This window comes from Lepidochelys kempii, chromosome 2 (genome assembly GCF_965140265.1).
Source record: "Lepidochelys kempii isolate rLepKem1 chromosome 2, rLepKem1.hap2, whole genome shotgun sequence".
Classification (NCBI taxonomy): domain Eukaryota; kingdom Metazoa; phylum Chordata; order Testudines; family Cheloniidae; genus Lepidochelys; species Lepidochelys kempii.
Window position 1 is genome coordinate 50,330,662 of NC_133257.1, and position 27,020 is coordinate 50,357,681.

Below are 27,020 nucleotides of genomic sequence, written 5' to 3' on the forward strand. Positions count from 1 at the left end.
GAGAAGAGCCAAGAGAATGATCAAAGGATTAGAAAACCTGCCTTATAGTGACAGACTCCAGGAGCTCAAACTATTTATCTTAACAAATAGAAGGTTAAGGGGTGACTTGATTATAGTCTATAAGTACATATGGGGGAACAAGTATTTAACAATGGGTTCTTTAAGAAGAGAAAGATATAACATGAGCCAATGGCCAGAAGTGGAAGCTAGACAAATTTATACTGGAAATAAGGTGCAAATTTTTACAGTGAGGGTATTAGCCATTGGAACATGGTTATGCGTTATACAGCACATTCATACCTTATGTATTATTCATACATTTGTATTATTGTAGAGCCTAGGAGCCCTGGTCATAAACCAGGATCCCATTGTATTAGATGCTGTACAAACAGAACAAAAAAACAGACCCAAAAATACACACATGCACGCGTACATACACACACACACGTTAATGCACCATACACGCTAATTTAAAAAGGAAAATCTGACTTATTTTGTTTCAAATGCAAAACACCATCTTTTACTAAGATGTGTGGTTTGAATGCCATTAATTAATTCCATAGTTCTATCAAAAGAAACTACTGAAAAGTAAATAAGTCACTTTGGGGTAACACTGATGTCTATTTTTTAACATGACAATGCTGTAGTTTCTTATGAACAACATGATACACTATAATTCAACTAGACAGAAAACACAAATGATAAAAAAACCAATTACTAGCTGTTGGGTACGATAAAAATATGTAAATATTCCCTTCATACTGACAGTCCATAAAACTGCATTACAGCTAAGCCCCAAGAGGAAGCTTAGGTCTCAGACATCAGAAGAATTTTAGAAACTTTCTTGTCATGTAGCAAGGCTGAGTCTGCTAATGCTTTCTCCAAGGCTGCAGCCTTTACACCTGACATGTCATTGTTCTCGATTCACATTAAACGGTAGCAAATTTCTTCCAGCAGAGCAGTAAATAAATCAAATAAACAAACACTGCTAGAGGCATGCAACAGTACACATACCTCATGTTCATTTGTTATCATATGTACTGGGCTTAATTGTGCCGATAGCAGAGCTGTCCAATGACAGGGGAAGCACATATAAGCAGTTTCCCCAGCCCCCATGCCTCCCACCTGTTGGGTGTAAGAGCCAAGCAGTAGTGCTAACTCTCTGTTCATGGGAGTGTAAAAACTGTGTTCACAGTGTCCCAAAAGGGGCAGGAAGTAGGCAATGCTTGACTCAGCTCCCTACATAGTGACAAGCCAACTGCCCCCACAGGGTGGAGAAGGTAAATTGTGTCTAATAAAGAGGTGTAGTAATAGGCACCCTGACTCTTCAAACAAGACTTAGTCCTTTGAATGGGGATGGAGAATTTCATGCGGCTAAGAAAAGTGTCCTTCAGAGGAGTAAATGAATGCATTGGGCCCGATTCTTACTCCTTTGTGAGGCCAGAAACTGGCTACAGATCACCAGTACAGAATTACGCAGAATAGAGAAGCTTCCTTCTGGATCTGGGCCTTGTTCTTATTACCCCTTCCCTTCATGTGCATACCTACCTTTTTGGGTGTCAGAACAGGGAAGGTGCATGGCAGAGGCAAAGGCATATGGTCCATGAAGGTCACTAAGCCAGTGGCAGAACTTAGACCTTAGAATTTAGCTGCTGTCAGTCAGTTCTCAGGGGCATCCGGGGTGATGCTGGCCCTGAGAATAAGAGAGCCAAAAGTGGTTCCCTGACACAGCTCTGGCACAGGGCAGAAACTTCCTCATTATTTCTTATCACAATGAAAAACTTACTTCCAATCCTACAAAAGAGTCTGCATGGCAAAAGGGCCTCCCTGTGTGCAATCACTTGCAAGACTTGGGCCTTTGCTGGATCACCTTTGCTAGGGCAAAAAAGTTATTGGGTTCAAATTGAGTAACAGCTGAGTAGAGAAATACTTGCAGGATAAATAATCTGGCGAAAAAAACCCTTCCCCCTTCCCCCGCCAACAACAACTATAAAAGTAAATGGTACAAATAAAGCGTCAGATCCCTATCCATGCTCATTAGTCTTGGGCAATGGGGACTTTCCATCAGGGAAAGTTACAGAGAGTTCTGAGAAGTGATATTGAGCAGTGAGAGATTTGTGCTTGTGTGTAAGCAAGGAGGGGAGCATCCATTAGCTCATTTTAAACAGAAAGTAGAAGAATTTTTTTCTAATATAGGAAACTATCGTTATTGCACAAGATATTAAACTTGTGTCAATCACACACTTAAGGAAATGAAAAAAAAATTAACATTTAAATCCAATTACAGTATATGAAAGGACCCATTCCCATACCTCAATGACTCAAAATAGAGGGTAAAGAAGGTTATACGATTACACAGAGAAAATTCTAAGCAAACCACTAAAACCTGCAAGTGTACCATGCATACAGTTCCCACGGATATCTGTAGGAGTTGCATACACAGTGTTAAAAAGGGATTTTCCCCTTAGCTTGGATTAATGTTATGAGAGGTAAGAAACTGATTTGGATCCTATTTATACAGATTGTACGTTGATGTAACTTCCACTGATTCAAATGGCGTTATCCTTGAATCAGACATCTTAAGCGCCAGTTTCTGTGGTGTGCTCTAGATTCTTGATCCACTGTTTCAGATACTCTGTTGAGCTGAATGAGCTTCAATAATGTAGCAGTTGTGTTGTCCTCTCCTTTTCCTCATTCTCCCGTCAATAAGCAGAGGCCTCCAAAGGAATCTTTGTTTGTTTACGAAGGGAGGAAAGAGAGAGGGGAAGGTGCCTGGTGTGAAGATTGTGGATCCCTCAAGACATCTAGATAGACTTTTGTGTAGTGCTCGGGAGGAGCCAGTGGTTTGTGGTACATGTAGGTACCAATGACATAAGGAAGGATAGGAGAGAGGTCCTGGAGGTCAAATTTAGGCTGCTAGGTAAGAGATTGAAGTCCAGGACCTCAATGGTAGCATTCTCTGAAATGCTCTCAGTTCCACGCACAAGGCCAGTTAGACAGGCAGAATTGCAGAGTCTCAATGCGTGGATGAGACAATGGTGTAGGGAGGAGGGGTTTAGATTTATTAGGAACTGGGGAAACTTTTGGGAAAGATGGACCAGGTAGGATGGGCTCCACCTAAATCAAAATGGAACAAGGCTGCCGGCACTTAACATTAAAAATGTTGTAGAGCAGTTTTTAAACTAAGGGCTGGGGGAAAGCCAACAGGTGCGGAGGAGAGCATGGTTTGGACATCTCTTAAGGGAGGATCTATTAATAGAGAATCTCTATGTCCTAGTGAGGACAAGAGGATGGAAAATGATAAAATACAAACAGGGTCTGATCAGAAACAGTCAAATAAAAAAGAGTCCCATTCAATTACATCGTGTAATGGCAGACAGCTAAAAGGAGACAAGTTTTTTAAGTGCTTATATACCAATGCTAGAAGTCTAAATAATAAAATGGGTGAACTAGAGTGCCTCGTATTAAATGAGGATATGGATATAATAGACATCACAGAAACTTGGTGGAATGAGGATAATCAATGGGATACAGTAATACCAGGGTACAAAATATATCGGAAGGACAGAACAGGTCGTGCTGGTGGGGGAGTGGCATTATATGTGAAAGAAAGCATAGAATCAAATGAAGTAAAAATCGTAAATGAATCAAACTGTACCATAGAATCTCTATGGATAGAAATTCTGTGCTCTAATAATAAGAATATAGTGGTAAAGATCTATTACCAACTACCTGACCAGGATGGTGATAGTGACTGTGAAATGCTCAGGGAGATTAGAGAGGCTATTAAAATAAAGAACTCAATAATAATAATGGGGGATTTCAATTATCGCTATACAGTATTGACTGTGTATATGTCACCTCAGGACGGGATACAGAGAAAAAGTTTCTTTTCACTTTAAATGACTGCTTCTTGGAGCAGCTGGTCCTGGAACCCACCAGAGGAAAGGCAATTCCTGATTTAGTCCTAAGTGGAGCACAGGATCTGGTCCAAGAGGTGAATATAGCTGGACCTCTTGGTAACAGTGACCATAATATAATTAAATTTAAATATCCCTGTGGCAGGAAAAACACCACAGCGGCCCAACACTGTGCCATTTAATTTCAGAAAGGGGAACTACACAAAAATGAGGAGGTTAGTTATTAAAAAAAAATTTAAGGGTATAGTGCCAAAAGTGAAATCTCTGCAAGCTGCATGGAAACTTTTTAAAGACACCATAATAGAGACTCAACTTAAATGTATACCCCAATTTAAAAAAACATAGTAAGAGAACCAAAAAAGAGCCACTGTGGCTAAACAACAAAGTAAAAGAAGCAGTGAGAGGCCAAAAGGCATCCTTTAAAAAGTAGAAGTTAAATCCTAGTGAGGAAAATAGAAAGGAGCATAAACACTGGCAAATGAAGTGTAAAAATACAATTAGGAAAGCCAAAAAAGAATTTGAGGAACAGTTAGCCAAAGACTCAAAAGGTAATAGCAAACTTATTTTTTAAGTACATCAGAAGCAGGAAGCCTGCTAAACAACCAGTGGGGCCACTGGACAATCGAGGTGCTAAAGGAGCACTGAAGGACTATAAGGCTATTGCGGAGAAACTAAATGAATTCTTTGCATCGGTATTCATGGCTGAGGATGTGAGGGAGATTCCCAAACCTGAGCCATTCTTTTTAGGTGACAGATCTGAGGAACTGTCCCAGGTTAAGGTATCATTAGACGAGGTTTTGGAACAAATTGATAAATTAAACAACAATAAGTCACCGGGACAAGATGGTATTCACCCAAGAGTTCTGAAGGAACTCAAATGTGAAATTGCAGAACTACTAACTGTAGTCTGTAACCTATCATTTAAATCAGCTTCTGTACCAGATGAATGGAGGATAGCTAATGTGACGCCAATTTTTAAAAAGGGCTCCAGAGGTGATCCCGGCAATTACAGGCCCTTAAGCCTGACTTTATTACCGGGCAAAGTGGTTGAAACTATGATAAAGAACAATATTGTCAAACTTATAGATGAACATAATTTGTTGGGGAAGAGTATACATGGTTTTAGTGAAGAGAAATCATGCCTCATAATCTACTAGAATTCTTTGAGGGGGTCAACAAGCATGTAGACCAAGGGGATCCAGAGGATATAGTGTATTTAGATTTTCAGAAAGCCTTTGACAAGGTCCCTCACCAAAGGCTCTTACCTAAAGTAAGCAGCCACGGGATAAGACGGAAGGAAGGTGCTCTCATGGACTGGTAACTGGTTAAAAGATAGGAAACAAAAGGTAAGTATGAATGGTCAGTTTTCAGAATGGAGAGAGGTAAATAGTGGTGTCCCCCAGGGATCCGTTCTGGGACCAGTCCTATTCAACATATTCATAAATGATCTGAAAAAAGGGGTAAACTGTGAGGTGGCAAAATGTGCAGATGATACAAAATTACTAAAGATAGTTAATACCCAGGCAGACTGCGAAGAGCTACAAAAGGATCTCTCAAAACTGGGTGACTGGGCAACAAAATGGCAGATGAAATTTAATGTTGATAAATGCAAAGTAATGCACATTGGAAAGCATAATCCCAAGTATACATATAAAATGATGGGGTCTAAATTAGCTCTTACCACTCAAGAAAGAGATCTTGGAGTCATTGTGGATAGTTCTCTGAAATCATCCACTCAATGTGCAGCAGCAGTCAAAAAAGCAAACAGAATGCTGGGAATAATTAAGAAAGGGATAGATAATAGGACAGAAAATATCATGTTGCCTCTATATGAATCCATGGTTTGCCCACATATTGAAGACTGTGTGCAGATGTGGTCGCCCCATCTCAAAAAAGCCATACTGGAATTGGAAAAGGTTCAGAAAAGGGCAACAACAATTATTAGAGGTATGAAATGGCTTCCGTATGAGGAGAGATTAATAAGGCTGGCACTTTTTAGCTTGGAAAAGAGACGGCTAAGGCGAGATATGATTGAGGTCTATAAAATCATGACTGGTGTAGAGAAATTAGATAAGGAAGTGTTGTTTACTACTTCTCATAGCACAAGAACTGGGGGTCACCAAATGAAATTAATGGGCAGCAGGTTTAAAACAAATAAAAGGAAGTATTTTTTCCACACAACACACAGTCAACCTGTGGAACTACTTGCCAGAGGATGTTGTGAAGGCCAAGACCATAACAGGGTTCAAAAAGAAACTAGACAAATTCATGGAGGTCGGTCCATCAATGGCTATTAGCCAGGATGGGCAGGAATGGAGTCCCTAGCCTCTGTTTGCCAGACGCTGGGAATGAGCAACTGGGGATGGATCACTTAATGATTACCTTTTCTGTTCATTCCTTCTGGGGCACCTGGCACTGGCCACTATCGAAAGACAGGATAGTGGGCTAGATGGACCTTTGGTCTGACCCAGTAGGGCTGTTCTTATGTTCTTAAGGAGGAGGGGGCAGCTGGAGCCACTGTACTTTCCTAAGAGGGTGCAGTGGAAGCTCTTTACAACTGGTCTTTTCATAGGCTGGCATTCAGGAGACATTGTCTCTACAGTATTAAGTGAGGCCTTAATCCTGCATTAAGAACCACATGGGAAACCCAGCAATGAGCCCTGACTTAAATTAAAGGGGCTTAGCAAACTGGTAGGCCCACATTTCTTAGTGTAGGCTTGGTGCCTGCACTGGTATGTATAGTGCCTATGCAAAACAAGTTTTTCATTGTACTGACCACATTTCATTGCAGAACAAAATCAGTTCAGTTGCAAAACTATTCAGTGCAAATGTATTTGTTTTTCAGCCTTTATAAATGTCTCCTGAAAAAGGAGAGTCAACTTAATCCTTTTATTCAAAACCTTACCAGCATTTTAAAATGGAAAAAGTCATTACAATTTTGTAGCATTTTCAAAGAAACTATTTTCAAAGATTTTAAGCAAACAAAGCCACTTAAATCCATTTTTGTGTTGTTAAAACTAGCTAATCTCATTTAAGAAGTAGGAGCTCAACAAACAACAATATTCTGGTAGGTTGCAGACTGTTAAGCACTCAAAAATGCAGTGCTGTAGCAACTCCTCTGGCAGCTTCCAAATTTACACATGGTTAGTCCTGAATAGGATGTTGTTTTGTAGCAGCAAAAAGAAGAAAATCTGTGGGCATTACTTCTAGAAATAAAAAGAACATAGACAATCAAGACCTGCTTCTCATTTGCTATATTTATAGTCTACAACTTCTGAAAAAAAAATAGCATCACAGAGAGAATATACAGCATGTGTGTCAAAGCACAGTTCAACTTCAAGCTCTCTGGCTGAGGAATCTTCTTAGATGGAGCTGCTACTTAGAACAGATAATATCCACACAAACAAGCAGACATGGGGATCTGATTCTTCACTGCTCTGCACTTTTGTGTAGACGTGCACTTGCACAAAGCATGTGAATAAACACTAACACTGAATTAGCATGTATGGCAGCAGAGAATTATGATATCAAAAACATTGCAATTGCATGACTAGGTAATTATTTTTTTCATATTTTTCACAGCTTTCAGTAGTGATCATGACCAACATGAGTCTTATTTGTTCTAAACATCTCTAACAAATCATCATCTCCAGAGAGCTCTAAACTTAAGGCAATTATCGCTCTATTGCCATAATACAGATTAAAAAGTATAACTTAAAGTGCACTTCTCTGAAAAGTAAGTAGGTAAAAATGGCTATATTTACTCAACAGATCTGTTCCCTGTGTGTATTCAGAGTTCTAGATACTGAGAAAATAAACTGTTGCTGCTTTTTACTCCTTTTAGCAGGTAAGGAGGAATGAGCTGGGTTCTGTTCCTTCTCATGCATTGTAGAAGAATTATCTACACAGTTACATCTGTGAAAACCCAGCAAAGAAAGTGGAGCTTACCTAGCTGTCATTGAAGGCATCATCTGATGAAAATGGGGTTGCAGATGTAACTGAGAGCCTAATTTTTCCTACATAAGAACTGATCATGATGTTTAAGAAGAAAACCATCCATCTTGGCTCTCAGAACCAGGGTGAGTTTGCTGGAGCTGTCATTTAGAAAAGACATATTTCCCTTGTTTATTAAATACACTCAGTTTACAAGAGTCTTTGAGACACAAGCCACTTTTAAGACGAGAATTGCCCTTCTAGAGTCTCCCAGGAAATATCCATTATTGAGCTCTCTCCATGAGTTAATCAAAGTATGTGTTATATTATAGAATACTAATAACCTTGAAAAAAAAAACCACTGTGCACATTCAGAAATTCAGGGCTGTTAAGGATACCAGAACAACAGCCCTAAGGAACAAAGTCCTCTGTTTGGCCAAATAAGTACAGCATGGGCACTGTAAATACAAGCTTCCAACATGTGTCTGCAATAATTCATCTCACTACATGGGAAAATAATTTGGGGAATACCCATTCAGCCTCCATTAATGACCATACATACATTGGTCTTTCTGCTGTCAGCCAACTAGTAACAACTGTTGTAGTTGCACGTGCGTGTTGTGAAGTATACCCCGGGAACAAAATTGAGAGCACCACCAAATGGTAACACTTTTTGGTCATCACTAACCTGAGCTTATTTCAAACTGGTGATTAAAAAAATGAAAAGGTCACTCTCCTGAGCCACACAGTACTCCACTAGAAAAGTCATTTCATGCATCTCAAAAATTGTTTTCCAGTGCATTTAACTTGATAGAATAACATTTGGTGAACTATACCTGTGAGCACACTTTAACTACAGTCTTCCTCACTTTAGCAGCCCCATGACATTCACAGTCTTTTTGCAGTTTTGTTGTACCAAAGACAACTCTACAACACTGCTTCAGACTTCTCACTTCTCTTTTCTTTGAACTGATCCTTGCTCTTACTTTCTGCTCTCCCTCTAATTTTCCCCTCCATCATCTCATCTGGTTTTATAGCCTTCAGTATCTCCTCTCCTCCTCCTATCCCTAATTCTCTACAGCTTTCTTCCTCTTCCTTCCTGCTGCCTCCTACAGCTATCTGATAACATCTTGGAAAACAGAAAATACAATTAATAGTATTCAACATGGTTTCATGAAAAAATAGGTTGTCAAATGAACATCATAACATTCTCTGATGAGATTATGAATCTAGTTGATAAATGTAACTGTATTGACATAATATACATTTGCTTAGTTCCACTCTGCATTCTGATTTTTTAAAAAAATAGCACTATACAAAGTTAATATGGCATATAGTTATTAAATGACTCAAAGATGGCTAATATATCCCAAAATATAATTCTATTTGAGCATAAGCTTTTGTGAGCTACAGCTCACTTCAGGTAGCTCACAAAAGCTTATGCTCAAATAAATGTATTAGTCTCTAAGGTGCCACAAGTCCTCCTTTTCTTTTTGCGAATACAGACTAACACGGCTGCTACTCTGAAACCTGTCAAAATATAATTGTTAGTGGGAAGTTATCCACCAGTGGTCTGTCCTAGTGGGGTCAGTCAGGGGTTACTACTTGGCCCCGTGCTAGTCAATACTTTTATCAGCTGATTGGAGGAAAATATAAAGATATTGATATTTGCAAAGAATATAAAGATTGGTTGCATGGTGAACAACAAATGAGGACAGGTCATTGATACAAAGAAATCCGGATCCCTTAATAAACCAGGTGCAGACAATCATGTTTTCAAACAGTTAAACTCAAGATTATATATCTATGAACAAAGTCTGTAGGCCAGACTTACAGGATGAGGGTCTGAATCTGGAAAACAGTGACTCTGAAAAAGATTTAAGAGTCATTGTTGATAACCACTGAACATGAACTCCCAGTGTGATGGTGTGGCAAAAAGGGCTAACATGATCCTTTGATGTATAAACAGGATATCAAGTAATAATATAATAATAAGAAGAAGAAGATAATATCAAGTAGCAGTAAGCAGGCAATATTACTTTTGTATGCAGCATTGGTGAGATTCCTCCAGTGATACGGTGTCTGGTTTAGATCTCCATACTTTAAAAAGGATGTTGAAAAACTGGACAGGGATCAAAGAAGAGTGATAAGAATGATCTGTCATCTGGGAAACATGTCTTACAATGACCGATTAAAATAATTCATTTTATTTAACTGAAGAGAAGTTTCAGAGGTCCATAGAGTATCTAAACATGGAAGAGATATCTGATGCTAGAGGGTTCTTTAAACTAGCAGACAAAGGCACAATACAATCCAATGGCTGGAAGTTTAACTTAGCAAAGTTCAAAATTGACATGTGACATAAATGTTTAATCAGTGAGGGTTACAGGACACAGTCAGTTCTTCATCAATTGGAGATTTAAAGTCAGGATAAGTTTTAAAGTCAAGATAGGATGTCTTTTTACAAAAATTCAGCTTCATGCAGAAATCACTGGGGAAATTATATGTTCTGTTTGATAGAGAAGGACACTGTAGTATTAGCTTAATGATCTCATCTGGCCCTAAAAAAGTAAAGCACAGTAAAATAAGTGCAAAATGGGGCACAACCGGCTCCTCTTCCACAACCAAAGTGGAGAGTGCAGTTCTGCTGTACAAAGAATGAGAGTGAGTTGCTGTGTGCAGAGGGGAGGAGGGAAGAGGGAGATAGGAGGAGGAGAAGAGAGCACACATTGAGAGTTCACAATCTTCACAGCATGGAGCATGAAAGCAAACAGAGTGGGAACTGGCTGGACGATCCACTGTTACACAGAACCCCCCTCCACTTCCCCCACTGCAGAGGGACAAGTTACTGCCTCAGGGATGCAGCTGCTGAATATCCTGTTAATTATGATTTCTGTCCTCCAGTTCCCTCAAGGAGCTAATCAATTCACAGCCCAGTATTTGATTAGGTTACATTGATTCAGGTTATAATTAAACATAAGTAACTATGTAATGTTATCATTGAAACCCATTTTCTTCCCCTCCTCCCATACACTCACTTGGTTAATCTTCAACTCATTGCAATGCATCTAAAATAAATTGACCGGTTTCAGAGTAGAAGCTGTGTTAATCTGTATTCGCAAAAAGAAAAGGAGTACTTGTGACACCTTAGAGACTAACCAATTTATCTGAGCATAAGCTTTCGTGAGCTACATCCGATGAAGTGAGCTGTAGCTCACGAAAGCTTATGCTCAAATAAATTGGTTAGTCTCTAAGGTGCCACAAGTACTCCTTTTCTTTTCGCTAAAATAAATTGTAAGTCTTTAAAGTGCCTAGCACTTTAGTTTAATGTAAATAACCAATGGCAACAAAAAATAAAATTAAATAGATCTCAACACTTCAGGAGATTATGATTTCAATTCCATTGTATTATAAAGTTGAAGTATCCAATGAAAGTTAGTACAACATTATACACGCCCTATGCAGGTTCAAACATTTAATCAATGGGTGCATTGCAAGAACAGAGACCAGCTGGATTCAATGAACTGATGCACTCTATACACACACACACACACAGAGTAACTGGGTTGGCCCTTTCTACTTGGTCAGGGTTCTGGGATATCTACCCAGCTGATAGAAGGTAAGAATTTAAAAGCGTTTGTTATGCTGCACTGAGCCAGTATTGGCTTCTGGACCACAGGACAACGCTAATGACAGTCATGGGAAATTGTTACTCTCTCACATTCTACTTTTTCTAGTAGACACCACCACAAGGAAGACACACACAAATAAAATCCAAACGGGCACACAAACAATCCTACTTCAGATTGTTCAAATAATGCCTGTCCAACTGGCCAAGCTGGTAGAAAAAGGCTGGATTTTACTGAACTTTTTTAGTACAGGGATAATAAAAAAAAGAATAAACACTTGGACAGAAACTATTTCCAGTGGAAGATAAAAACTCAAGCTTGTATCTCAGTCAGGGGCACCACAGCTTTGAAGTAAGCACTGCGAATTTTATTTGATTGAGATGCATAAAAATCCAAAAAATAATAATGATTAATTATACAATGACAGGGTTAAATAGAAAAGGAAACTTAAAAGCTTGTAAAACCAAAAATGTTCTGTTAACTCAGAAGTGGATTAGAATGTTCAAAGTGCTTCGGGACTCGACACCATGTAAAGGCTGATTTATACTCCAGGCATCATAATGCCTACCTACTTCAGAGTGACAAATAGCACAGAGCTGAAATCTCAATGGCAGCCCCAGAGCACTAACAGCAAATGTCTTCCATCTTAATAGCTGGGCCTCTGCAATTCTATTCACTTAAAATTCTGAGCATTTAACACTTCTTGTTGCATCTAAATCCAGATACAAAAACCTTCAAATCAAACTATTTACCTCAAGTGAAATCTGCCTTGAATAATTCATAAGCAGCAAGGAAGCTAAAAGAGAAAAAGCTGAAGAGGGTTTTAATGAAGTCTAGAGTTCCAAAAATAGTGGTATAAAAGCTATTATGGATCTTTTCTAACCCTATGAAAAGGAATATCAGTCTCTGTAACAATGAAAGATCCAAGTTTCTTCTTGTCAGTGACTGATGCTGCTAACAGAATCACGCAGATTATTGCAGAGAAAGGGGCTCTATTTGAAGATGTAATACCTGATGAAGGATCTGAAGTGTTCAAATTGATTTTTATTCTTCCTGGCTCTGTGAAGAAGTATTGATCCTTAAAATTGCTATACTAAGCTGCAATTCAATTAGAATAAAATATGAAAGTCAAGTAAGCTCAAGACTAGCATTATAGCACCTATCTGGCAAAGCTACTACAACTTGCAGAGGCTTAGAGTGGAATATTAGACACAATCAGGTATTGTATATCATAAATAGCCATTCCACCGAGAGTAGGCAGGTTCTGTATTTTGATGTTTCAAACAAATCATCTCTGCTCAGCAGTTATTCGGTTGATTTCTCTAGGATTTCTGTGGAGCTATTGTGCCAGTGACAATGGAAGAGTAGGAGATTTTGCATGGTGAAAACAACGTGCCATCGGCTGAACTACAATTCAAAATGGAAAGAAAAGAGTTCTGAAGTATTTACATCAGAAATGTGAAAAGGGGGGTGAAGTCAGAAACTGAGACACAAGTACTAGCTTTTTGAAATTTAAGTCAACAAAATTTTTTCCTTTCAAATTTATCTGAAAGTATTCATATTGGTATTATTAATACACCATATAAAACCAGTCTATGTATGATCTGATTCCCCTAAGCCCACAGAAGCCATCTAACCAAAATAATTTTTTATGTCACTTAAGATCACATACATAAGGAAAATTACTTCACATGTAATCTTAAGTAAGACCTTCTTGACTTCCACTCATAAAACACTTTGGGCTGTAGAGTTAAAATCCACCTCTAGTTTAATAATTAGAGTATCCATCTGGATTTTGCAGATGGTCAAAGATACTGTTACAAATACTGATTATCCCAGACAGTGTTAATGAAACACAGAAATATAGCACTATTAAAGAGGCTCCTGGGTGAGGGAGAGGAGATTATTTTTTTCAAATTCTAAAACAGCCTAAATTAGTCTACTTTTTTTTGTTGCTGAGTCCAATACAAAATAAATTATCAGGAAAAAAAATTCTGTAACCTTTTACAGTGTTAAGGTTAATTTTGGAAACCTCTCTTTGTGTTGATTTCTGTCACAGCTTCTTTAAAGTTTATTCAAAGTTTAAGTGTAGTATGATAATCTGACACATTCTACTTTACACACTGTAGAGGAAGGATATTCCAGTGGATAGAGCACTTGCCTAGGGCTCAGGAGACATGAATTAATTCCCTGCTCTGTCAAGGTCTTCCTGAGTCACCTCAGGCAAGTTTACTTATTCTCTCCATGCCTTATTTTCATCCCCATCTCTAAGATTTGGAAGGTCTGTACTTCCTTACTTCACAAGAGTGTTGTAAGGAGAAATACATTCAAAATTGTGAGGCTCTCATACTAAAGTAATGTGTATGTGTGTGTGTGGGGGGGTACCTATGATATCCAGACAGACACACGCTGGAAATTTCCATGGAGAAGTGTACAAGGCATTCTGAATGAGAGAAGTCCCAGAATGCACAGCTTTCCAATACGAATCCTGGGGCGAGCTGCCAGACCTGCTCAAGGCTCCACACCTTACAACATGAACATCAGAAAATATAATGTATTGTACAGAGATCCTGACTAAATTAACCACACGGTGCAGGGGTAGAGAAATTAGGGTAAGGAAGGGAAACTGCAAATAGGGAAAGAGTTGTCCGAATATTACTAACCCTTTTTAATAAGCTTAAATATTTTCTCAAGTGAACTAATCCTAAAGTGCTGAGGTTTGGTCTTATTTTGTTTCTCTCTTCAGGGAAAGGTAGATCACAGGACTACTGAACACGTTTGTAAGTTTGTGCCCAGGGAATAATCAGGACTAAAATAGCAAAGGTGCTGCTGCTGTTGATCAAGAATACTTGTAATTGGCAGAACATAGCTAGTAAATTTCTTCCATGGCAATAATTGCTACTGAGAGATAAGACTCAAGTGCCTAAGACTCAAGTAGCAATAATTGGTACTGAGAGATACGACTCAAGAGATAAGCACCAAATTTGTTTGTGGTTTTAAAGAGAAATAAAGAAATGGAAATGGGCTTCTCCTAAAGCTTCTCTTCTTGCCTACTTTAGTTCCTGCAGCATATTATGCACAGAGAGGAAACAATAGAATAGGAGCTCTCTGAATATGGGAATGCCCGCCAGTCTACAGGAGATTGTATTCCTTTTGCATCTTACTTGTTATAGGGGTTTTGGAGCAGAACAATTTTAAAGTGATCCCACGTAGAATCATTGATGAACTAGTGTATCAAGCCTGAACAGTGAAATCACAGCATTCGACGTTAGTTTTAAACTGTGGGGCAATCACAGTGGAATGACATAGCTGGGTTGTAACTCAAAGGATAATTTTTGATTTGTTTTCAATATGGAGATGCTCAGCTCTAGGGAGATAGTCTCATCTTTTTAAAAAGTTTAGAGTATAGAATAAGGCAGAATAAGGCTTTAAGCAAGCAAGCAGGCTGGTCTGCCTTGTCAGCTTTTCACCCTCTCTTTTATTCTTCCCCTCCTCCTGCGCATTACATACTCCAACAGACAAAAGGAATACACTGGCTTTGTTTAATATTTTTATTTATTAATTTTTATTTACCGCATTCCTTGCTTTTGGGCCTTGAGCCCATTCTGGGAGGCTTCCCACGGTTCATGTCCTCTGGGCGAGTTTCCAAGGTTCATGTCCTTGAGAGGAGCCGTGTGTGCACTGCTCCTACACAACACTGAGGGTGTGCCCTGAATGTTGCTAAGTGCATGAACCCTGCATGAATCCTTCATTAGAGGAATTCAGAGGTCTGGCAGGCCCCTGCATTGTAAGGATTGGTAATTTGAAGAAATGTCTTTCTCACATTCCCTTTCAGAAGTTGGAGTAGAAAGTGTTTGTATAACCAATGTAACAAAGGGGAGATTTAGACAATATCTTCTTAGGGGTTTGGACTGTTTTGTGGCCCCAAGTTTCCAACTCTAATTTATTGTCACTGGTTCAGTATTTAATGAGTCTGCCAAGGTTTTGCACATTTCACTGTAGTGAGATAATAATCCCATTTACTCCTTTGGCTGTAAGGTGTCTCAGACAAAGAGCTATACCACACACACCTAATAGCCAAAGGATTAAACCTACCAGCCACCAAAGTCCAATGAGGAAGATGGGTGGCCCCCCACTGAGTAGGGGCATATGCCCAGATGAAGAGCTATTGTTTCCCAAATGTAGGGAAAGGAAAGGTGCTGAGGTCTCTACCAGGGTGATATCCCTGGACCCTTCTTGGGGGGTTCAGTTTTTCATATCAGCTTTCAGCTAATAGAAATCTGATGAGTTTCAACATGTCCCTCAACCTCAAAAAAAAAAAAAGGCGGGGGAGAGGGGGGATGGAGAAACAGAGAGAGAAATAACCACACAGCCTTATGCTGGACATAGTGCCAAGCTGCACTGCTTAAGAAAACACAAGGAGATATTGCACCTCTTGGATCTACCTGGCACTCAGGTGAAGCACATTCACTGATACATCCTTTAAGGGGTGCACACTCTCCTCCCTGCATGTTGGGGTACTCTGAAGGTCAGTTGAGAACAAGGCAGTAGGGATATGGACGTAACTCCTCTTACTCCTTTCTTGCCCTCTTTGTGATGCCAGCATCCCTGAGAAAGTAAAGTGGGATGAGTCCCTGTGCTTCCCTGAGCACAGGAACCACACATTTCCACAATGAACAGAAAGAGGCTCCTTGCAGTCTCACCCCCATCCCCAGCCACCACAACAGACATCAAGGACCAAGCATAGCCAAGTCCCTGAATAACCAAGTATTAAAGGTCACAGACTGCAAAATTCCCTGCAACAATTCATTGCATGAATTTACTAAAAGATATTTTATGATAGTTAAGATTAAAATACATGGAGAAAAGGCTAGAGTGAGGTGAGGCAAACTAGAGGGAAAAATCAAGTTGTGAGGGGATGAGAGTTGCTAATGCCAGCACTTTCTTGATTATGCTCTACTTTGTCTCTTTGTAAGTGGTTGCATGCTGATGAAATTTTCAACTCTTTCACTAACAACCTATTTGCAAAGCAGGAGTCCCTTCTTTCACTGAGTAACTAAGTACAATTGTCTATAAACCCTGCTGGAATAATTTTGTTGACTGTTAGTACTTACCATTTTCCACTCCTTAGTAGCATTTGCTTTTATTGTACATGCAAAGTTAAAGGTTGCATGGTAGTCAAACTGTCACTTCTTAGTACAGCTGTAGAAAAGAACTATTGAAATGTACTTTTGTGACATTGGCTAATTTAGACCTTAATAAACTGCCTTCTTAACTTGGTACTAATAATGAAAAAAACCTGAAGAAAATGGTATTTTAAACAGAACTTTATAGCCTTTTCATCAAGTGACCTTTGTAGGAAGATAAGTTTCTTTAATATCTTATATAATTAAAGCAAAAATACAAAAATAAAACCATATTGACACACATCCCACATAGGTAGTATTAATATCCAGGACTACTTCACCTGCACTGTGACCACTAATCTGTCTTCCAAAGAACTACTACAAGAATACCAAGGGCCTAGTCTTAGAATCCTTATGTCAAATAATCCTTCCTCATCCATGTGACTGACTCCCAAACCTTTGAGAAGCTTCAAGGAGCACAATTTTATACACAAGTGCTTAAATGCTTTGAGACATACTTGGTACCAACTACTTAGTGGCAGAGCTAATAGCAGAGTAGGGGGGCAACTACCCCTGCAGTAGCCCTTAGATGTACATATGACACCTTTTCAAGCATATTATGCAGCTGACAAAAGGAGGGGTACAACATGAATTTTCATATGGGGCTGAAGAGTAAGTCTGCCCCACACATGCCCAGCAGCAGTGTTTCCTATTCTGCAGGGCTGGAACCAACTTCCTGTTCCATGCATTCAACATGATGCACAGGGTCACATGCTGCTGTGTCCCTGTGCCCCATGTTGCATCTCCACGTTCCCAAATTTGGCTTGGCCAAAGGATGGGCCAAATCTGAATGGCGCTGCAACCCTGTGCTCCAAATTTCAATGCCTGGGGTGGAAGCCAGGCCCAGCCCCACTAGCAGGAGCTGCCACTGCCAAATGAGTGCAGAGTGAGTTCACTCTCCAGCCCACCACTGGTGACCCATTGCCCCCTGCCCCTGGCTGCAAAACCTAGCTCTACCGGTGGAGCTATTGACTGGAGTTGAACATCCATTTAACAGCAGCACAGAAATTAGACCCCAGGGCCCAAGCAGAGACTTAAAATTGTAAAAGCCAACAAAATGGCTAAAAAGCAAGACTACAGAAATCCTACCTCAATTCTGATAAAAGTTATGTGAGGTTACTCTAAGGAAGGTAAATATCAATACCTGGAAAGACAAGACAATGTACCAGATAAAAATTACCCCATTTTAAAATAAAATGTTCTATAATAATACTGTATCATCTATTTATAAAAATGCACCTATCTTGGTATTGATTTATATACAGTGCTTATTTCCGATAAAGGACCCCCAAAGGACTTTACAATCACTGAATAAAGTTTCATTATCACATGCATTTTACAGATGAGTAAACTGAGGCTCTGACATTTAAGTCATTTCCTGTGTAGTAATATGGCAGATTGGGGATTAGAAGCCAGCAGTGCTAAATCCCATGCCACACAAGCTGCAATTATAAAATAAAATAAATAAATAAATAGATCACCAGTATAATCTACACTGCATCCAAGTCCAGCAGCCTACGGAGAACACAACAAATGTTAAAGAAAATTACAACTCAAGCAATCTCTTAAATACCAGGAAAAATGCCAAATAAATAAGGCATTACTTACACTTTATTAAAAGGGAAAAGAAAAATGCCTTGAAATAATACATTGCAAATATAACCAAAATACTAGCATGTCACAATAGAGTATGGTAAATTCAGACAATGTTCCCCTTGTTTTGTCCTGTATTCATCATTTCTTACCTAGGAAACATTGGAAATATGTGGTTATTGTTTTTAATATTAAATTCCATACATGTTTGATGGTTTAGCATCATTTTGAAGTAGAGATGCATGTATGTATGAAGTAAACATTGGATAGTTAGTTGTCCTGGTTTTGACTCATCTAAAACTTTAATCTGTTCACATTTTATTGGCTATTTGAGCCTAGAATCCAGTAAATGTCCATAGGTTTTGAAGTAAAAATGAAATGACAATTCACCTGATAAATACTTAAAATTGTATTTAGGTTAATTTTACCCCAGCTTTTAGTTATTCACTATGGGCACAAAAACTATGCAAATTCTGAATCATTCTTCAAATTTGTTCACGGAGATATTGAATTTAACTTGCAAATGTTGATAATTCAATCCATCTCAGAGTAATCTGCCTAATTAATGCATTTTTGTTGTGCATCAGTATATATTACATATGGAGTTTTGCAAATTGAAAACTTCTTTTGAAGTGCTAAATTTTGAAATAGCAGAGAATCCTTTGAATCTTGCAAACAGAGCTTTGTAAGATATTTTCAGTCTCTGAAACTCTTCAACTCCATCTCATTTTTCCTTAATACTCATTTGCTATTGATAACAATTTATGGCTAATTTAAGCAGGAAAAAATTAGATAATTAAGCTGTTATTTTGTGCACTGCATGACATTATTACAAATGAGAATCTAATCTCCCAAAGAGAATAAAAAGACTGTAGGAGCCCAATTATTTGTAATAAAGCCTTTGATTTCACCAATCATATTATTTGGTTATATTTTGGACCAGAAAGATAGCATACGGCCCATCTGTGTCTATGTCTAGTGATAATATTTTGGGAAGATTTTTCCTCCTTCTAAATGCTGTTTTAACTCCTTAAAGTGTGTTCATGATGGCAGATTCTATGGCTGCCTTTGATGGTTAACGTATGCCACAGACTAACATTTGTAGTAGGAAATATCTCCTAAAATCTCTTAAGACTTGATCCAAAGCCCATTGAAGTCAATGGGAGTTTTTCCTTTGACTTCAGATAACTTTGAATCAGGACTGTAAGACCAGATTTTCAAAAGGACTCAGCACCCAACAGCTTGCTGAGCAAAACGGATGTTCAAAAAAGTGCCAATCGCCAACCCTCAGAAAATTAGTAGCCTCCAGTAAGGTATCCAAAACTTTACAATTAGTCACTTTTGAAAATCTTTGCTATTAAACACTATATTTATATATCTATCTATATTCCATAATTAAAGAAATATATATATATATATATATATATATATATATATATATATATATATATATATATATATATATATATATATATATATGAAAAAAATATATATATAAGAAAAAAACATATAAGAAAAAAACACAATTAAGATTGCATAGTTAAGAACTGAACAGTAAGGGAATCCTGGAGCTTATTTTTGCCTCCTTGTATGTATATGTTATAATCAGAGTTAGCTGAAATTTTTCATTCAAAAAGCTGGTTAAAAAGCTGGCTGATTTTTTGGGGGGTGGGGGGGTTGGTTAAAGAGGACTTTTAAAGTTTATTTATTTTAATTTTTTTGCCATGCATCCCCATCTCTCTCACCTTACTCACCACCTCCCTTTTCCTATGGTGAAAGAAAGAGGCAGGCGGTGGGGGAGAAAAGTTTGTCAGAACCCCTCTATTCTATCATTTTCTTGACAACCATTGGCACAACCTTTGTTTGGTGCAATTCAGGGGACTGCAATGTAGCCAGCATCCTCCATTCCATGTCCACTTACTCCATGCTATGACACAAGTACACCATATGTGGCAACATTAAGTAGCAGAGGTTGCGGGAGTCAGGGAAAACTACTTGGACTCTCTCACTCTGGTGACCTCAAGAAAAAATCTTTGCATACCCCTAATAATCAATGACTTGTCTTTTTTCTAACACAAGATACACATGGGATGAGACACTTAACTACAAAGCTAACATAGCTGAAAACTTAAGTGGTCTATTTCACTATTAGTCTGTACTACTTAGGCCATAATAGTTTTGTATGTTTGATTTACTATGTACTTTTCACATATATGGACCCAATGGGTGAAATAGTAGCTGAGTGAATAATTGATTTTTTTCAGTTCACTGGCAGTCCCAAAATGTTGGTTTACAAAGAAACAAAAAACAAAATATCATTTTAGGATAAACAAAAAGGCATGTTTGACCTGACAGAAAACATATTAGCTGTATTTTTTTAAAAAGCAAAAGAAATTTGGAAGTAAATGGCTAGATTAGAGTCACAAATGCAGGAAGAAGAGGGCACCACTACCTCCTGCTTATGCCTAATAGTCTAGTGGTCAGGCACTCACTGGGATATTGGAGACCTGGGTACAAGTCTGGAACAAAGACACTAAGGCCAGGCTCTGACTCAGGTTTGAGTCCAAGCCCCCTTTCCATCCACACACAAATCAGTTTGACTCAGGTCAGCAAACACACAGGGATTGGGTCCTAGGATGCTAGTAGGAGGGTGCTCAGAGCTCAAGTCCCACTGTGACTTGGGTTTAAGCCCTGTCATTTTGCAGTGCGGATGCAGATCAAGCTGCAGAGCCAAGTCAGAAGGTCTGTGTAGTGCAGTATGGACATGTTAGCATGGCTGCCGGACCCAGTTCTAGCAACTGTAAGCCCAGGTTTACAATGGAGTGCAGATGCTCAAGCATGGCCTTGGAAACATGTTTAGTGTGTAGTGCAGACATATCCTTGGAGTCTTACACTTTGTGACTAAGTCCCTGCTCCAGATATTCCTTGAGTCGGAGAGTGAGAATGACTCTATAGTCCCATGGGTAGGGCACTCGCTTGAGGGCGAGGAGGTATCCTGCTCCCATTTCCTGTCCAAGAACTAATTATTTATGCAAAGTAGAACAGTGTTAACAAGAGAGAATGAGACTAACCTATGCTGGGTCTCCTACATCCCAGGTGAGTGCCCTAATCACTGGGCTATAGTGTATAAGTGGGCCACCATCATCTCCTCCTCCTCCTCCTCCTCCTCCATTTTGTGAATGGCACCTAAGTTGTCTCGTGAATAAAAAAATTGAAACGTTTCATTCTGAAAATGTGGAAATAAACTGTTTCAACATTTCTGATTTTTATTAGTTTCTAACAAAAGAGTTGGCCAACATGGGCAGTGTGAGAGCCCCCGCCCCTTCAGGGAGGCTAGCCATGTCCCCCCCCTTACACTCGAGGCCCCACCCCTACCACCCCCCCAAGCCTCCCTTCCCTTCCTGCCCCTCCCCCACAGCCAGAGGAGCCCCAGCTGAGCCCCACCTGAACCACCCTGGGCCAGCCGCTGGGCCACCTACTGGCCTCAGCGCTGGGCTACCCGCTGGTCCCAGCCATCTGCTGGCCTCCAGCCAAAGTTGAGCCCCTGCTGGCTTCAGGAGAAGGTGGAGCCTGGGTGGGATGAGGGCCTGGGTTAGGGGAGGCATAGTCTCCCCTGGCCTATTATGCCCACTACCCATGTTGCCCAATATGGACACAAGTTAGCAAAACGTTTTGGTGGAACTGAATTTGCATTTTCAACAGATACATGATTCAACACCTCAAAACTCAAATCAATTCTAATTTCCTCCAGATCTAGGTCATACACCCTTCCTCACAAAAGACTATTTTTGCCAAGCTATTTCAGTTGTTTAAAAAACAACAAAAAAGACACAATTTTTACTAATTAAAGAGTATGTGTAATTTTCCATACTCTCCTTGCTATCTAAGAACAGCTCAGCTGTGTTTATCCAAGCTTTCCAAAAAATCAGTTTCAGGCAGAGATTAACCATTTCAGCCCCAAAGGTAGAAATGTAAGAGTTATGGCTGAGTAAAAACAAGAGGAGGAATGAAAAGAATTACACATCCTTAACTACAGTGATTCATGACCAACCCCTTGATATGCTACACAACATAAAACATGTATTAAGTTAACGTCTTTAGTGTAGGCACAGATTAACTGTTTCACGCATAGTACATAGCAGCCCACACCTTTCTCCATCCTTATGAATGAAGCCAGAAAGGACCAGTGTCCAGCTAAGTAATGGTTTGGATAATCTACCCTTCCAGCCTGCAACAATCACCACTTTCTCCTTCAGGTTGTAAATTGTCTTGAGAACGCTACTCCCTGCCTGGCTGAGAACATCTGGATAAAGAAGTGACAGAACAAAGTAGGGAACAACTGGAGCTTGTCAGGTAGAAGATTCTATCAGAGTGAGGGAGAACACATTATTCAAGTACTGAGGGACAAGTAACATCAAAAGATTTCAATTTTTAGAATAAAATTTCCCCCAACTTTTGGATGTCTAGCTAAAATGTAATGAACCATAAGTTCACATCCCTCTGTATTTTTGTTGTACAAAACCATAAAACTAGTTTTATATCAGAATCCCAGGATTCTGACCTCATTCTCTGTTAGTTATATGTTCCTCAGACACTAATCAAACATTTTGGCTCAAAGTGGAAAAACCAACTGAATTACATTAGCCTTTTTTGTAACTCATCTTTGTGCATAACTCTAAAAGGCTACACCCCTGGCAAGAATGCTTCAGATTTGGTTGGTACATTCTACACTCAGCATGAATTACTTTAACAGGCTAACTTTATTGTGGAATATCTTTTGTCTCCTTTTGAAAAGCTACAGTTTCTTTTAATGGGAGAAAAAATACAGACACATTATCATCATATACTTTTGTGAATTCCTTTCATTTTATTTTTTCCCATCAGATAGAATCTCTGTAGTAGCAGATTACACATAGTGTCAAAGGAGACATGACAAAAGATAAATCCTTTCTTCCTATATCATAGTAGAGAGATAATGCAATAGATACAATTTGTAAAGGGAGAAATCATTCAGATAAGTTTTTGAGTTATGAGAAAAAATATTTTCCCCTTAATACATATTCTCCTTCAGTCAAAACTTTCTGTTACTTGTTATCAACTGTTCTGTAAGAGAGTTAAAAGGTTACAATACCATAACACATATGTGGTAACTGACTAGCCCCATTTAAACATGTTACTGGAATCAATCTACAACATGTAGATGAAACCTGAGATTTAAATGATTGTCAACTGAATTGTTTCCACATTTTTGTTGTTACGAAATAGGTCCAGGAAGATTGCTAAGTTAAAAGTGATTTTGACATGTGGTCAAAACTACGAAGTCCATAAAGTCAACACCCATATGGGGAAAAGACAATACCTGGCTCGCCATAGTTAAAGCTGATGCTAGGTTTTCATGATAAACCTGATTTTGACCACCAGCCCCAAGCCTAACTTTGTTAATAATAAATACTAAATACTAAACCAAAGTCAGGCTTGAAAATGTCCTGGCTGGGATGATTTAGCTGGGGATTGGTCCTGCTTTGAGCAGGGGGTTGGACTAGATGACCACCTGAGGTCCCTTCCAACCCTGATATTCTATGATTCAATCAACCTGAAATTGCACATGTAAAGTCTTATATAAAGACTTTTTCTGCTAAGTTGAGTGAAGCCAGGCTAGTACTGGGGAGGAGGCTTAAGAAATTAGGTCGCCTCACCTCAAAGATTTTATGATCTGCCAAAATGCAGGAACTTCCTGAATGAGAAACTCCAGAATTACATGTTGGCCTTGGTACGGACTATCACCTTTCAATAATCAGGTTTTATTTTATTTTTGGAGGAGATGTGTTTAATGACAGAATTTAGTTTAAAATATTTTTGTATGCATGGGCGGGACAGAAAGGTACAGTTTGCTATAAGAATGATTCATTGTGACTCAAAAGTAGTTGTGAAACACACGGACAGGTTAGTGAAAAGACTATTTTTTCATTGCACATAAATATGTTCTAACGGTTACCAGCCAGTGAGAATGAATGTGTCTTTAAGGAAGGTTATTAAAAAGTATAAATGCAAAACAAGCTTAAAACCAAGTATTTAAACCAAGCTTTCTTGCTTTCCAATGTCAATTATGATTAATATGGTGATTTAAATCAATCCACCTTGCATGGGTGGCTTAGGAGAGAGTGGTCAATGTAAATGGCAAATAGTCGTATCTCAGACTCATAGCCCCAGCAGAGGTTTAAGAACAGTGAAGGCTTGGCTCTGCACTTTCTCAGCCACCCCAGACACAGAAGCAGCAGCAGGAGGAACCATCCACTAGTTGAGCAGACAAACAAGAACAGAGTGTCAACGTCCCATTTTGTGATCTTAAGAATGGGGGGCGGGGGGGGGACCATGTTGTTTCCCCATTGTCCTGATAACTTCTAGACATGCCCCAACCATGGTGCTCAGTCTCCAAATCTTTCAAATTCTACAGTAGAAAAAAACAGAAATCTTAAGCACTGTTGCTTATTCATTTCAAGTTTATACAAGCAATATTCAGTGAAACCTGAGATGTCAATTTTTTTTGAGAGAGAGAGAAACAAAACTCTCTTTGCATGGCAAAATAGCACAGGACACTAAAATCTCCATGCTTCTGTTTTTATGTTCTTGTTTTTTTTAAGTTTCAGTTTCATGTATCACTGTTGGGTTTCATGTGTCCTTATGCTAGAGTTAGAATGAGGAGAGGCTAAACACGAACACATGCTGAAATTCCAAGTATGATGAATGCTCAGGATAGAAATGAGCCTTTGTAATCCTTCTGTTTGAAATTGTGCCATAAGAATAATGTTCTATTTTCTATCCATTATTTTAATTTTATTGAATGCTGAGATTGTTTTCTTGAGGAGGAGAAGGATCCATAGGGATTTATTTTTCATGAATTGCTTTGGGTAAAGACACCGTAATGTGAGCGTACTTATCTATATGTAGTTAAAGAAGAAGCCCTACTTAAAGCAGATTATTTTGTCCTCATCATTGACATACTATACAGCCTCATTGTCCCCTTCCACAAGACAGCCTCTGGGAGGGGACTTGGAAGAAATCTCCAGGGTCCCCTCAAAGAGATTTCCCTAGTTTGTTAGATGAGCTAGTGGTCCTTTCTACGATTTAACTCTATAATTATGCTCTATTTGGGGAGACTATGCCACAGAAACAAAGGTAAGATTTCCTCCCCCACAGAATAAACAACTGTTCCCTCTTCAAGATCTTACATATCCTCAAAGGGTCAGGGCCTACGTCAGGTTGCTATCAGGTTCTCAGTCATGGGAGAGGTCTTTTCTTATATTAGCAGTATCACCAGAGTTATCTCTGGTAAAAGAAAAAAATCTCACATGAGCGATGGTCACAGAATTGTGCTTGCAATTGTTCAAGACATTCATAAAACTCCCAGAAAAAAAATCTAGGGGAGATAAAATTAATCAATTGATCTTTTCCAAGACTGAGGAGTAATCACATTTTGTAAAGAGATCATCTTTGTCTCATGCATTGTTGGCACTTAACCCATATATTTAACCTGTTTTGATTAAAAAAAAAACGATTGAGTCTTATTATAATCAAAGTTATTTTTGGACCACAAAAATATTTTTGACCATCAAAACATTCTCATCTCTGCAGGGGAAGAGTGCTGCAATGCCTACACAAAGAAAGGAGAGTCCATTTTTCAGGGCAATAAATTTGTTCCTATATGCTTGCATCACCCAGGCTAACTCAGGGAAAATATAAATGTTCCTTTCTTATTGGGAAAACAGAACTTTTATACTCTCTTTTTGTGTGGGAATAGGAAATATATACAATCAATATCTTAGGTCCCATGTGTATTTAATTTTATTCATGCAAGTCATGCTATAATTCAGCCAAAATACTCAGATGAGCCAATTTATACACATGCTTAAATATTTGCAGGAATGGGGACATAATCCTTTCTTCCAGGTTAGGTTTTAAAACTTATTAGGAACTCCAACCGTATTGGAGATGCCCCATCCATTGTTATCAAAGTCTCATATTCAGTGTCAAGGACTGATTATGTGGTTCTGTAGCTGGGTGGTCACCCGCTCCAGTCTTAAAGGACTTAAAACAGCCCAGGAGAGGGCTGTGGCTGGGAGCAAGCAGTTCCAAGGCTGACTCGGGGAAGCAGGCTCAGCTGTGGCCACACCCCAATCAAGGCTCAGCTGGCCCTTATAAGACGGCAGTGGGCTAGGAGCAGACAGAGTTTCCTCTAGTTGTGGAGGGAGATGCCTGTGGCTGCTGGGGAGCTTGAGAAAGTACCTGGAGTGGAGCAGGGCTGGGGGAAGGCCAGAGGAGCACTGGCCTGAAAACCCCCCAGGCTGAAGGCCAAGTGGAAGGCCAGAAAGGGTACTGGAGTTGCAGGGGGCAGCCCACAGGTAGGCAGAGGCAGCAGGTCCAAACCACCCTTGCCTGTGATGATTGGCTTATACACTGCAGTCTGCCCCAGGGCGTGGGGGCTCAGTGGTGACTGGCAGTAGCCAAAGACTGAGGTGAGGTGGGGATAGTGGGTGGGGGTGCCCTGGGAAGGGGAGACCCAGAGACTGTGGGGGTACTGCTGGGGGCAGCACCCTGAGTAAAAGGGGCACTGGGGTCTGGGAGGGACACAGTGGCAAGCGGGACACTGGCCTGCAGAGGGTGCTCTGGAAGCTGGAAGAGCTAATTCTGTGAGAGACCAGCAGGAGGTGCCGCAGGGGTGAGTCTTGCCTCGTGACAGGCTCTCTCTGGGAAAAAATGGT

The 27,020-nt window shown here is 39.4% G+C and overlaps 1 protein-coding gene across 16 annotated transcripts in view; it reads right to left on the reverse strand.

The window, feature by feature from the left end:
* Positions 1 to 27,020, reverse strand: part of RALYL (RALY RNA binding protein like) — a 612,319-nt gene that overhangs the window by 442,468 nt on the left and 142,831 nt on the right. The window contains exon 4 of one of the 16 annotated variants that reach the window (XM_073330692.1): positions 7,869 to 8,014. The exons of the other annotated variants lie outside the window; for them this stretch is intronic. The gene's annotated coding sequence lies outside the window, so the exon portion shown is untranslated. The remainder of the gene's footprint in view (positions 1 to 7,868; positions 8,015 to 27,020) is intronic. 16 annotated transcript variants of the gene reach the window in all.